General features: G+C 44.7%; 1 protein-coding gene across 12 annotated transcripts in view; it reads left to right on the top strand.

Moving 5' to 3' along the window:
* ANKRD17 (ankyrin repeat domain 17) overlaps positions 1-14,984 on the top strand; it is a 1,008,651-nt gene that overhangs the window by 597,277 nt on the left and 396,390 nt on the right. The gene's annotated exons all lie outside the window — the stretch shown is intronic.

The raw sequence follows: 14,984 nt of genomic DNA, 5'->3' as shown, positions 1-14,984 counted from the left end.
CAATGCATAAATGTGAGCTACAGTTCCTTACTTGGAAAACAGCTTTTCTCGTAGCTATCACTTCCCTTAGAAGGGTTAGTGAAATACAAGCGTTCACTACACAAGAACCTTTTCTTCAGATACATCACAATAAGGTGATACTTCGCACAAATCCAAAATTTCTGCCCAAGGTCATTTCCCCCTTCCATCTCAATCAATCGGTGGAATTACCGTTTTTTTTCTCGCAACCTCAATCTGTTGCAGAAAGGGCTCTACATACACTTGATGTTAAAAGGGCTTTACTTTACTATATACAAAGAACGCAATCTTTTAGAAAGACTAAACAGCTGTTTGTCTCGTTCTCTCCACCACATAAAGGCAACCCCATCTCAAAATCAGGGATAGCTAGGTGGATTGTAAAATGCATACAAATTTGCTATCACAAAGCAAAAAGAACATTATCTGTTCCACCTAAAGCCCACTCTACAAGAAAGATAGGGGCTTCTATGGCGTTTCTAGGGAACATACCCTTAGATGACATCTGCAAAGCAGCCACATGGTGCACACCTTCACAAAACATTACTGTGTTGATGTGCACACCAAACAACAAGCTAGTGTGGGCCAGGCTGTATTAAAGACACTTTTTCAAACCACTGCAACGGATACCGGTGGTCGCCGCTAGGGTTAGGTACTGCTATATAATCTATGCACAGTGTATAATCTGCAGCTCATATGCCTCGAACGGAATATGCTACTTACCAGTATGCATCTGTTCTTGGCATGTAGAGCTGCAGATCTATGCACGCCCACCCGCCTCCCCGGCTACCTGTATCCGTTCCAGTCTATCTTATTTAGATACAACACACATGGGTTTATTTACTATTATCACTACGCTCCATCTTTTCCCTGCTGGCGAAAAACAATCTGAGGATGGAGCCGAAGCCCATGCGCAGTACGGACCAAAGGAGGAATCACCGAACTTGTGACTTCCAAACACTGTCCAAGAAGAAAAACAAACTGCAAACATCCGGGCCCAACACCAGATGGCGATCTATGCACAGTGTATAGATCTGCAGCTCTACATGCCAAGAACAGATGCATACTGGTAAGTAGCATATTCCTTTCTTGAGTATTATTGTTTCTTCTTCTGTTGGACATCCTAATGGGCCCTCTAAATTATCGTCGTTTTGTTTTGGCTTCAGCTGCTAACTCAGTTGAGTCTTTGCAGCATGATTGATCTATACCTTTTGTCTCTTCAATACAGAATGTTTTTTTGCTATGAAAGGTGTTGCAAACCGAGTAGGTGCTCTTATTGTGGCACCTCAGTAGAAAGAGGTTAAAAACTCAGAGCTCCGACTTTGGAAACTTGCTATTGCATCTGGAACTTAAAAGGGTGAGTTTCCCATATCTTCCTCCCAAATGAGTCCTACTTACCCTGACTTTACCTTAATTAAGGTAGTCATGGCTCTAAAGACAAGCAAAAGCGGTAAAGATCTGGCCCTGATGGGATCCCCATCGACTTGTTCAAATCCTATATTAACCCCTGGGGTCCTCTTTTAACTCTTCAAAGTTGGAGTAAGGTTTCTTACACACATAGCCAGAGTCTCTTATATTTCCCATATTCAAGAAAGGCAATCGCAATAGCCCAGCACAATACAGACCCATTTCTCTGCTCGAGTCCCTAATTAAAGTGGCCTGACGCATACTCCTAGGCAGACTGCAGGACTGGGCAGATTACAACAGTGTTATTTCTGATCTGCAATATGGGTTCCGCCCAGGTGTGGGGACCACCAAACAGGCTATTAATTTAAATCTACTGCTGGGAAATATGTGCTTATAAAAAGAGGCAGTTTGTTTTTAGCATTTGTAGATTTAACTTCAGCATTTGATTTTGTGGTGCATGACATTATGGTTGATCATGGTCAGTATGGGAGTAGACCACTCTATTGTAAACTTCCCTAGAGACTTGTATGCACTGGGCCGGGGCAGAGTTCGTTATGGCCTAAGAGGCGAATGCACCCAGCCCTTCATTATAGAAAGAGAACGCCTTGGATTTGTACTCGCTCCATTCTTATTTAGCCTTTATCTTAATAGTTTAGGCAGTACCCTTGTAAGTAAGTGCGCTGATTTAGCGCAAGTAGGACAGCGTCTGATTCTGGTACTTTTATATGCCGACAACGCTGTACTAATGGCTTGTACCCCATTAGGACAATAGCGAGCACTCAATGAATTTGCCCAGTTCATGCAGGGTCTGGGTTTAAAAATTAATGTCAGTAAAACTTTCATCATGAAACTTGGGAATAGATCCACAAACTGAAGAGAAATTTTTATAGAGGGCTCTAAGATTCAGCTCACACCTAAATTTTCTTATTTAGGTATTTTATTTATCTAAGTTGGGAGTTGGTCCAATGCAGTTAGGTCAAGGAGGCTCCAATTTGTCAAAAGTACCACAGCCTTGATGGATTTTGCCAGAAAATTGAGCATAAAACATGCGAGGGAAATGATGTCCATTTATAAGGCCAAATGTAGACAGACTGTCACGTGCGGGTCCGAGGTTTGAGGATCTTCAAATGTCGAGTTACTACAGCGTGCAGAAAATGCATGTTCGAGGCATGTGAGCTGTAGATCACATGCTTTGCATACTCCTGCTATCTCGTGTTGGGTCTGGATGTTTGCAAGTTGTTTTTGTTCAAAGAAGTCTTTCCAGTCATGAGGTAGGGGACTCCTCCTTTCTGTGATAGTGCCCATGGGCATCAACACCATTGTTATATTGTTTTTTTCTGCCATCGAGTTCGGACGGGTATTGTTGAGCTCCGCTTCGGAATTGATCCTCTGGTTCCCCCACTGTGCGTATTTCTCTCTACCTTGACGGTATTGTTCTCGAACGCGCTTCTCTCTCTGCGGTTTGAATAATTCATGCTAAATCACCATCGAAGCACAAGATTTCCGATGATGATGACCCATACAAAATTCCTTTGAAGACAGTCTAGGCATTATTCCTTTCTGCACATTTCTATCTCTTCCCTCTTCACCACAGCTTGATCTTTTAAATATTACACCTCGTCAGTCTCATCCACATCAACTTGACACAGGTGACACTGACGATGATGATGCACATCTACCAGATCCTTGGACAGATTATACAACTGATCCTCCACAAGATACAGACCCAGATCTTTATTTTGTCAGGCCATCTTCACCTGATAACAACCTGTCACACCAACTGCTTATTGCCAGGCCAGCAGAATATCATGGGGTGGAGCTACATAAAGAGTCTTTAGAGGAAGATTTTTTCTTCGACACTCTAGGAACACCTAAATCTAATAAAAAACTCCCTATGCTCAAGGGTATGTTAAGGCACACAGACAATATTTTTAAAGACCCTGTCCGTGCTAGAATTCTTACTCCTAGAGTAGACAGAAAATATAAATCTTTCCCCACAGATCCCATTTTTATTAAGGGTCAGTTGCCACTTGACTCTTTAGTGGTATCAAATGCCAGAAAGAGAGCTAATTCTCAAGCATCTGAAGATGGCCCTCTCCCAGATAGAGAGTCAAAGCTTATTGATGCTTTGGGCAAATGTGTAGCGGTGCAAGCAGCTAATTAATGGTGTATTGCTAATACGCAGGGCCTACTAGCAATGTATGATAGAGCCCACTGATATGAATTGGAACAATTACTGCAGTTTCTCCCAGATGAGCATAGGGCAAAAGCTCAGGACTTAGTCCATGAAGGGAAATTAATTTCCAATGCTTCTATCAGATGCGCTCTAGATGCAGCTGACACTGCAGCTAGAGAAGTGAATACCAGCATCTTACTGAGACGTCCTGCTTGGCTACGGATTTCAGGATTCAAGCCTGAAGTCCAACAATCCATACTGAATATACCTTTTGATAAAAAGCACCCTTTTGGTCCAGAAGTTGAGTTAGCGCTGGAAAAAATGAAAATTGACACCAATGTGGCAAAATGGATGGGAGCACTTCACTCTCCCTCAAACAGAGGTTCCTTTTGGCGCCCTTTTTATAGGGGAGGGTCCAAATCTACAGGCACTGACCAGAACACTTCCTCATATAAAGGTAATTTCCAGTCCTCCTTTACAAAAGGATTTTTCAGAGGGCGTTATAGGGGAAATAGTCCAAGGGGCAGAGGTAAATACACCACACCTCGCACTTTCCCTTCCTCGAGCAAACAGTGACTTCCCAACACTTCCCACCGACTGTTCCACACCTGTAGGCGGAAGACTTCATAACTTTCTCCCCATTTAGAAATCAATATCAAGCGACAAATGGGTGCTTGAAATTATCCAACATGGCTATTGCTTGGAGCTTATCAACAATCCTCCAAACATTCCTCCTTGATCACACAAAATGTCACTAGACCACCAGCACTTGCTTCAACAAGAAGTGCACTCTTTATTACTCAAAGGGGCTATAGAACAAGTTCTGCTTCAATACCACGGATCAGGGGTTTATTCCCTTTACTTTCTGATTCCCAAAAAGGACTGCTCTTTGAGACCTATTCTAGATCTCGGAGAGTTAAACAAATACATATTGTCAGAGCATTGTCACGTGGTCACTCTTCAACAAGTACTTCCCCTGTTGCAGCAGGGTGAATTTATGTCTACGATAGATCTAAAGGACGCCTACTTTCATATTCCAATTCATCCCGCTCATCGCAAATACCTCCGATTTGTGATAGCAGGCAAACATTACCAGTTCAAGGTACTTCCATTTGGCTTCACCACAGCCCCCAGAATGTTCACCAAATGTCTTGCTGTATTAGCCGCTCATCTCAGAAGACAATGTCTTCCCTTACCTGGACGACTGTCTTATCAAAGCAAGCACTTACCAAACCTGTATAGTACACACTCCGACAACAGTACATCTGCTTCATCAGTTGGGTTTCACAATAAATACACATAAATCTCACCTGTGCAGTCTTATCTAGGAGCTTCCCTCAATACTCTCAAAGTTCTAGCCACTCGCAATGTAGCCAGAATTCCCAATATTCAGGCCACAATATTACAGTTTCGCCCCAATCGATCATTCCCAGCCAGAGTCTTCATGCAACTGTTGGGAATGATATCATGCTGCATTGCAATTGTACCTCATGCAAGGCTTCACATGCGTCCTCTGCAGGAATGTCTAGCACGTCAGTGAAATCAATCACACTGTCTATTAACCGATCTAGTGTTGGTAGACAGCCTCACCCATCACTCTGCAGTGGTGGAACCCTCAAAACTTAGGAAAGGGGCGGCCCTTCAAAGACCTGATTGCACAGATTGTATGGACAGAGGTCACATTTCTAACTGGTTGGGGTGCTCATCTTCAACATCACACGGTACAAGGGCTGTTGTCACACAGTCACAAACGTTTCCACATCAACTACCTAGAACTGCTAGCAGCGTTTCTAGCACTCAAAACTTTTCTCACCTAACTTCCAGGAAGACTGTCTTAATCTGCACAGACAACATGACAGCAATGTATTGCCTTCAAAAACAGGGAGGAACACACTTTCTCCAGCTGTCACTACTTGCGCAAAGCATTTGGAATTGGGCGATCCACCACAAAATATATCTCCTAGCAGAACACCTTCCAGGAGTAGACAATCGGATTGCAGACCTGCTCAGCAGACATAGGCAGCAAATCTACAAGTGGGTACTGAGAAAGTGGGTTTCTGTTGCAGTAAACCCCCACCCCCTTCTTTTTTTTCTGTTGCCAGACTACTGAAGCTCTTTGACTTGATGTGCCCTGGGCTCCTGCCAATCAGGTGCCCAGGGCCTGTGTTCCTTCCCTAAAACTGTATTGAAGCCTAAACCCAATTGGCATCTCTGGCCACATGTCAGCCCCTGGTAAATGGTACCATAGTCACCCAGGGCACTGTGACCAGAGAAGGCCCCTAAGGGCTGCAGCACTTATTGTGCCACCCTGAGAGGCCCTGTACCGTGACACACACACACTGCCTGTGCAGGCTGAGTGTCTGGGTGCAGAACAAAACACCAAGACGACATGGCACACATCCCTGTGTGCCATGCCCCCAAACCACTGCCATGGCATACATCAGTCACCCCTCTAGGTGGGTGCCCTATGCCAGTGGTGAGGGTACAGGTGCATGAGCCCTGTAAGTGCAGTGTTGTCATTAAGAGTATATGGTGCTGGGAGGTCGACATTACGAACTCCACAGCACCATGATGGCTGCACTGAAGACTGAGAAGTTTGTTATCAAACTTCTCAGCACATTAAACCCACACTGATGCCAGTGTGGGATTTAATGTAAGATGCACGACAGAGGGCATCTCAGAGATGCCCCCTGAAACCTAACCAGCGTCATGCCTGAGAGGCTGCCACCCAGCAGACATGTTGCTGGACCCCTGGGTAGAGAGCCATCCGCTCTCCTGGGCCTTTCACAATGCATGTCCTGGGCGAGGTGCTAGGTCTCCTCCCCCAGGATGGGCAGGGGGAAGCTTCAAAGGCATGCCGCCTTTGTGAGCCTCCCCAGACCACTTGCTGTACTCCGCAACTGGTCCCCACCGGTTCTAGCCCCCACTCTGGCAGGAAGACTGGCGGGAAACCCCAAGTGAGGAAAGGGGGTGTACCAGCCTCTGCCAACCCCACCCCTCAGGTGGGGTAGGCGAGGTGAAGCACATCTCCGGGCTCTCGCCATCTTGATGATGGGAAGCCCTACCCAATCAGGACTAGGCTACTGCCCCCCCCTCTAACTGGAGAGTGGCTGGATAGGGGGTGTACCCACCCCAGGGAAGGGACCCATTGGTCCCTGCCCTTTACCTACCTGTAACGCCCCTAAATTTAGTATTTAGGGGCACCCTGAACCTTCTTTCCTCAGATCCCGAATCCGAAATAAGCAAGAAGAACAAAAATAAAGAAGACCTGCCGTGCAGCTGCTAACAAAAGGAAGACACCAACTGACTTGGCCCCCGCCTGTGAGAAAGTGGCTCTGTATATACTGTTCCCAAATAGGTACAGTGTGTACAGAGTCCACAGTCCCCAGAGGTTTGGCAGAGGCTAAAGTTGGATATAACCTTACTCTCTAAAGTGGTAGCTTGGTCAAGCAGTAAGGCAGTATCAGAGGCCAGTGTAAAGCATTTGTTGTACACACTCAGTCAGCAAATGGTCTCACACACTCAATAACTGAACTCTAGGCCAATGGATTATATAAAAAATATATGGTTGTTTTATTTTAGAAACAACAATAGGTATTAAAATATACTTTCTCAGAATGAGATGCTTTAGGTAAATACTTTTGCAATGTGCAATTGACTTTTGTAAATACTGGTTACAGGTTGGTGCAATAGGCAACACAATTTCAAACTCAATAATGCATTGAGCTCAATGGAAGTTTTAAGTTATTTGCAGTAGATTACTTTCAGGATTACTTTTGTAATTCCAGGACTTGATCCTAGATAAAAGTTGACTTAGTTACTGTTGTGATTTTTAGGCAATATTTTGCTATTTTAAATGTTGACACTTAGAAGACATTTCATAGAAAACAGTCCATGATTCCCTATGGAAGAAAATTCAAGTTGCAGGTAAAGTAGGTTCTCATTACTTTTGTAATCCAGTACTGGGCTCCTAGACTCAGTACTGGGATCTCTATCTAAAACAGGTAAGTAATTACGTTTTCACAGTTGGTGCGATTTTTAAAGAATATTTGAAGTTTGCAAAAATCGACACAGAAGAAATTTCACAGAAAAACAGTCAATGATTTCCTATGGAAGAATATTGGGTTACTGGTAAGTACGTTTGTTAATATTTTTCAAGGTCAGTGCTGGACACCAAGATCCAGCACTGGGATCTCTCCTAATAGCAGGTGAGTATTTTCGTTTTCGTTACTCGGTTGATTTTTGGTGAATATTTTAACTTTTAGAAATTCCACACTTAGAAGAAATTTCAGAAGAAACCAGTCAATGTTACCCTATGGAGGAAAATTGGGTTATCGGCTTTTGGGTAAGTACTCGACTGGCAGAGTTAAGGTTCTGGGCACAGACTCAGGGGTTTCCCAGGGTCAGGTAGGTACAGTTGTTACACCCTCAGCGGCACAGAGTTAGTTAGTCCCAATGATATCCTATGGGAGGCAGGGGGGGCCTTGGTTGGTGGCCACGCGGCTGTGGGAGCTGGGCTCCTGGTCACTTGCTCAGGGCAAATGGGGAAGTAGATGGGTGTAGAGGTTACACTGCCAGGGCCACTCGGGCGGTTGGGTGCAGGGTGCTTTTGAGCCTTCAGGCGCTCAATGGGTTTCAGTTGGAAAGATCCTGGTTGAACAAAGGCTGCAAGCTCGGGGACGAAGATTCTTCAGGTGCCACCACCACTTCGAGAGGTAAGTTGGGTAGTTGGAGGACAGGTAGGTACCCAGGAGTTGGGCACAGGGGGCCACAGGGCGCCGGGTGCATGGGTGCCTTTTTGTATCAGGAAATCTTACCCTCTGTTGATCGTGGTTGGGGGGGGTTCCTGGTTCTGAGGCTGCAGGCGTCATCAGGAGCATCGAGGTGAGTCCTTGGTTGCCGGATTCGGGGTCACAGTCGTGGGGGGGACGTCCTCGGGGTCTTTGTTCACACCTGCCCAGGCCAGGCTTGGCGGGTGCAGAGTGTGCAGGGTTCGCGGTTCCTGGCTGATGCCAGGGGATAGAAGCTAGTTTTGAGCAGAGCCTCTGCTCATTGGAGTCCCAGGTGCTTAGAGCCAAAAGATAGCCAGGTCCTCCAGGGTTTGTGAGGTTGCTGGCTACAAGAGATGCCGGGTTGGAGTAGGAGCAGGTTCGAGGGTCGACAGGCCGGTAGGGCTGGGGCCAAAGCAGTTGGTGTCTTCCTCTTCTTAGCAGCTGCACGGCAGGTCTTCTTTCTTCTTGCTCTTCTTTGTTTTTTGGAACCTAAGGTAGGAAGGTTCAGGGTGCCCTTAAATACTAGATTTAGGGGCGTTACAGGTAGGTAATGGGCAGGGACCAACGGGTCCCTGCCCTGGTGTGGGTACACCCCCTATCCTGCCACTCTCCTGTGGGAGGGGGGCAGTAGCCTAGTCCTGATTGGGCAGGGCCTCCCATCTTCAAGATGGCGAGCGCCCGTAAATGTGCTTCACCTCGCCTCCCCCACCTGAGGGGTCGGTTTGGCAGGCTGGCTCATCCCCTGTCCTTATTTGGGGTTTCCGGCCAGGCTTCCCGCCAGAGTGGGGGCAGCAAGTCGCCTGGGGAACCTCACAGAGGCGGCATGCCTTTGAAGCTTCCCCCTGTTCATCCTGGGGTAGGAGACCTAGCACCTCGCCCAGGATGTGCATTGTTGCAGGCCCAGGAGAGCGGGGGCTCTCCTACCCAGGGGTCCAGCAACATGTCTGCTGTGTTGCAGCCTAGGCAGCCTCCCAGACCAGATGTAGATTGTAGGTTTGGTTTCAGGGGGCATCTCTAAGATGCCCTCTGGGGTGCTTGGAAAATTAAATCCCCCACTGGCATCAGTGCGGGTTTAATGTGCTGAGAAGTTTGATACCATACTTCTCAGTCTTCAGTGTTGCCATAACGAGCTGTCAGCACCATGTACTCTTAAATGGCAGCACTGCACTTACAGTGCCCAGGAATGGACCTGGGTACTGTAGGGGCACAGGGCTCATGCTCCTGTGCCCACACCACTGGAATAGGGCACCCAGCTAGAGGGGTGGCTGATGTATGCCAGGGCAGTGTAGGTGGTGGGCATGGCAGAAAGGAATGTGTGCAATGTCGACTCTTTGTTTTGTCTTGTACCCAGACACTCAGCCTGCCAGGGCAGTGTGTTTGTGTGTTAGGGTACAGGACCTCTAAGGGTGGCACAATGAGTGCTGCAGCTCTTAGAGGCCTTCCCTGGTCACAAGGCCCTGGGTACCTAGGGTACCATTTACCAGGGGCTGACATGTGGCCAGGGTTTGCCAATTTGGGTTTTGTGTGTTTAGGGAAGGAACATAGGCCCTGGGTACCATTTACCAGGGGCTGACATGTGGCCAGGGTTTGCCAATTTGGGTTTGATTTTTTTTAGGGAAGGAACATAGGCCCTGGGCACCTGATTGGCAGGAGTCCAGGGCACACTCATTCAAAGTACATTTAGCAATTCAGCAAAAAGTGGGGGCATACCATGCAAGAAAGATGGCACTTTCTCACATCTGCTACTGCCTTACTGCTCGACTAAGCTACCACTTTATAGAGTACGGTTATATCTAACTTTAGCCTCTGCCAAACCTCTGGGGACTGTGGACTCTGTGCACACTGAACCTTACTTTGGTACAGTATATACAGAGCCACTTTCTTACAGGTGCTTCATCCCCAAGTTGTTGTTCCCTATTTTCCAAAAATTGGGATTTCCACAGCTAGATCTGTTTGCCACAGTACACAACGTAAAATGCCCACACCAAGGTTCCAAAGGAAATGCTCTATGGATGAATTGGTCAGGGATATTTGCTTACGCTTTTCCGCCTCTACCACTAATTCCGTTACTAGTTCGGAAGCTCAGACAATTTTCCCCAAACACTGGGCTCACCAACCTTGTTACGCTACCCTGTTCCACATCAAAAGTTACATCTCACACCCTCTCTCCTCACTCAGAGACATGGAGAAATCAGACATCCAAATCCCAAAGAACTCAACCTAGCGATTTGGCTCCTGAAGTCATAGAGTTTGGTTATTTACAATTACCACCAGTCTATGAATATTCTCAAAGAGGCAAGAAACCCTACTACTAGAGCATGTTATGCTACAAAATGGAAACAGTTTGTTGTGTGTTGTAACAACGACCATATCAAGCTACTTGATGCTTCTGTACAGAACATCATTTGCTATCTGTTGCATTTACAGCAATATGGATTAGCCTACATCTAGCAGCAGTAGCTGCATATTTGCAAAACAGATAACACTTATCCCTATTCAGAGAACCAGTAATTAAAGCCTATATATATATATATATATATATATATATATATATATATATATATATATATATATATATATATATATATATATATATATCCTACTGGCGGTCGCCAGTAGGTAGTTATAGTTAGGACCACGTTTCCATAGGAAATCCGCAACATTCTATTTTGAATAACTTTGGCGCCGGTCGACGAATCCTCGCGAATTTTTCAAAATAGGTGGGGCGCTACGCTCCGCTCCTTCCCTGAAAGTCTCGGGGGGATTCGTCAAGCGGGGGCTGAGATAAAAGGGGGGTCCCAAAACGCGTTTTTCCCATGCATTTTTCCATAGGACCTTTAGACAGGGCTACAGCCTGAACGGCTGAACAGAATTACTAGAAATTTGGCAGAGAGGTAGTCCTCAGGTCAAGGAAGTGCCTTTTGTAGGTTTGGTGTAAATCTGTTCAGTAGATTCTGAGAAAATAGCCTTTAAATCAATATATATATCTGAGCCAGCTTACGGTGCGCTTACGGTACGCTTACCGTACGCGTACGGTGGCGTGCGCGAGCGCGATTCTGATTGGCTCTTAGATCTTAGTAAACATTCGAATCGGCCGAAACCAGGAAGCGGCGGCCGCCATTTTCTCTCTCGCACTGAGAGTGATGTTTAAAATATAAAGCACAAAAACATGTCAAGGGGCTGTTTAGACAGCTCCCACACACATAGCAATGTTGAGGGAGTCCCCAAAGATCCCCCAAGGCCAAAAACGGAATTTTTATTTTTTCGCTAATTTCGCCGATTACGCTTACCGTACGCGTATGCTAAAAAATTATAAAAAAAAAAAAATTATCCACACTCTCCCCACCCCGTGTGCAATAGGAGCCCGAACGGCACTAATAGTGCATGGCTTATTACAGATGAGTTAAACTAAAATATTTAAAAAAAAAATAATAAAAAAAAAAATTATCCACACTCTCTCCACCCCGTGTGCAAATGGTGCCCGACGGGCACCATTTGTGCATGGCTTATAGCATATACGAAAAATTAAAATATTACCTTTCAAAACGAAGTGCATCATATGTCCTCCATGTGCGCACGGTGCGCGAAGCGCATCGTGCGTACATGGCCCATCTAGCGTAACGTGGGCACGCGGTGCGCATAGCGCACCGCGTGCCCACCGTGCGTGCACGGCACTAACTGCGTAAAGTGGGCGCGCGGTGCGCGAAGCGCACCGTGCGCGCACGGAACGAACTGCGTTAAGTGGGCGCGCACGCCACGAATGGCGTAAAGTAACTTAGCATTTAAAAAACCGTACAAATTCACTGAAAAAACCATAGGTTTCACACACGTTATAGTTAGGAATTAGCATTTAAAAAACCTTGCAAATTCACTGAAAAAACCATAGGTTTCACACATGTTATAGTTAGCGGAAATTTTACTGATAAAAAACCAATGAAATTCCCCCGTTATAGTTAGTGCAGGCAACTATAACTCACGCGACCGCAATCTTCTGCTGATGACATATGTGTCTTTATGAAAAAAAAATATTTGTAATATATGTATAGCTAAAAATGTATGGAAGAAGACATGGGCAAATAAGTGTCTAAATACAGTATTAGCATCAGCAGAGGATTGCGGTCGCGTGAGTTATAGTTGCCTGCACTAACTATAACGGGGGAATTTCATTGGTTTTTTATCAGTAAAATTTCCGCTAACTATAACATGTGTGAAACCTATGGTTTTTTCAGTGAATATATATATATATATATATATATCTATATATATATATATATATATATATATATATATATATATCCTTCACAAATGGATGCCAATATCATTATAACCAGGCATTAGGGGTTGACAGTTATAGTTTCTCAACAAAAATGGAAGGGAACAGGAAAAAGGAAGAAGATGACTGATGTAGTGATCTTGGATACAAAGAATCACTTAAGTCTTCCCTATGACGCCTTATTCTATCTTTAATGACTCGTACAGGTGGCTCCGATTGATGAACGATAGTCCGTGATGCTCTCCAGACGACGCTGGAACATGGTCTACACCGCACACATTAACCAAACACTATTGTGTAGATGTGTCCTCAAGACAACTGCCAAATGTAGGCCAAGCAGTACTTAAAACACTATTTCAGACAACTACAACTACTACAGGTTAGCCTCTGCTTTGGGAGATTAATGCTATATAGTCTATGCAAAGCATGTGATCTACAGCTCACATGCCTCGGACGGAAATTTTTAGTTAACCAGTAAGCATCTGTTCTTGGCATGTAGAGCTGTAGATTCACATGCGCCCACCCAAATCCCCGTCTCCTGTAGTAGTTCTTAATTTACTTTCATACGCATGGACATCTCGATTCTACATTTCCTAACTCCATTTCTCACGCTCTGCTGGAAAACAATTTAACAATGGAGTTGATGCCCATGCGCACTATCACTGAAAGGAGGTGTCACCTACTTTGTGACTAGACGACTTCTTCGAACAAAAACAACTTGTAAGCATCTGGACTCAACACTAGATGGCAGGAGTATGCAAAGCATGTGAATCTACAGCTCTACATGCCAAGAACAGATGCTTACTGGGTAAGTAACTTTTTCATTCTAAAATGTATTAGATAGAAAGGAAGTAAGATTGTAAACCAAGGTTCTTGTTCGCAGCTGAAATCGACTTTTTTTTATTACTGTTAGTAAACATTCAATTGGATTCCTCGTGTACGAAGCATGGTATAAGTGTATCATTCCTTATTTTATACATGTGATAAATGTTCTTGGATTGGAAGGATATTTGAATACTTAATGTCTGTTTTGATACACTGACTTTATATATTCATATCTTACATGTCTCCCTCCATCCGCTACCAACTGTACGCTCTTTAGGGTACTGCTTGCTATTCAGATTTAAGTATGTGAATCTAAGAAAGATACCCCGAGACTGGATAAGAAAATAAGTTAGTTACCTATAACTGCGGTTATCCAGTATTGGTATCATGCATCGATTGGCATGCAACCCACCTTCCTCCCCGTAGAGGCTTCTCTCTTCAGTCTTACGGGGTTCTTACTTCCCACTTGTGCTTAGAAAATCTGAGGGAATCTGCATCTGCTGGGAGTGTTCTACAGGGTGCTGATTGACTGTGTAACAGTTGGCCCTTAGAATTAACATAGATAGGCTATCAATAACATGACCAAGCGCCATTATAATCCATGATGTTCGTTAAATACTGCTTGATTATTTTACTGTGGGACTTCTATCTCGATGACGGTGAACGAATCAAGCATGTGAATCTATGCAATATACCAATACTGGATAACTGTAGTTAGTGGTAAGTAACTTATTTTCATCTTGGATCATTTCTTTGTAAGTTATGGGGCCGATAGTATGGTTAAGCTTCTGCGAAACTGCATTTCCAGGGGGATACTGCCTTGTATTTCACTGTTAACAAATGCCTTATTAGACACTACCAGACAGGAATTAACCGTATTTTACAAGCAGTAAAGTTTCTCTTAAGGTATTTAAACTCAAGAACAAACCGGGTGACAGACTTAAAGGATAGCACTTCACTGTAACACTGCCACTATACTTTTTTGGTAGTCGTGCACACTCCAACACCTGTCACCCTTTGATGTCATTGTTTACAGATTACAAAGCAAGTTTGAACACACGGAGGTGCACCGAAGAAAGCAATTTTAGTCTTTATAGGTTTTATTCAAATTCTTTCTTTATTCCATATTTTTTTCATAAAAGAAAACCAACGAGTTTCGTTCCCAAATCACAGTTTGTGGAACTTCATCAGGGCTTATGGAACAGTATGGTTTTGCGTCGTGAGGATGAGTATAAAACCAAAGAAATTAAAGCACAGAGGGTGGACTCCAAGGTCAAGACTTCCCACCTTGATACGTGGACGAAGCCTTCCTTCCACGATGCCGTTATCGTGAACGGCATCACTAGTAAGGTGCTATCTACTTTTACCTCTGCCTATCTTTGGGGATCCACGGGACGCTGTGCATAGTATACCTTACTTTGGTATAGTATACCTTACTTTGGTATAGTATATACAGAGCCAGCTTCCTACAGTGGCATCCTCCATAAAATCTTAGTACAGATGCGGGCTGCAATAT

The sequence above is a fragment of the Triturus cristatus genome, chromosome 2_1, assembly GCF_964204655.1.
Source record: "Triturus cristatus chromosome 2_1, aTriCri1.1, whole genome shotgun sequence".
Taxonomy (NCBI): Eukaryota; Metazoa; Chordata; class Amphibia; order Caudata; family Salamandridae; genus Triturus; species Triturus cristatus.
Note: the sequence above shows the minus strand (reverse complement) of the source record. Positions and strands in the feature narration are given on the sequence as shown.